This window comes from Archocentrus centrarchus, chromosome 11 (assembly GCF_007364275.1).
Source record: "Archocentrus centrarchus isolate MPI-CPG fArcCen1 chromosome 11, fArcCen1, whole genome shotgun sequence".
Lineage (NCBI taxonomy): Eukaryota > Metazoa > Chordata > Actinopteri > Cichliformes > Cichlidae > Archocentrus > Archocentrus centrarchus.
In genome coordinates, this window is record NC_044356.1 from 35,721,218 (window position 1) to 35,721,491 (window position 274).

Below are 274 nucleotides of genomic sequence, written 5' to 3' on the forward strand. Positions count from 1 at the left end.
TTTATTTTAAATTAGATTTTTTAAAAAAATCTATAAAGCCTTCATCAAACTAAATTTAAAGTATGTATTTTGATTTTTATTATAATAATCACAATATTTTATGAATATGATAAATCACTGCATGTCTGCCAAGCACTACTTGCCCAATTTGTGTATTTCATACATTCTCTTCATTTTTCCACGTTTTTCCAGCACCTTCATGTCATTGTAGCGCCATTAGTGCGCTATGGCTCTTATTTTGAAGATGCGGTTACTTTTCCGGTTATTTAATGTC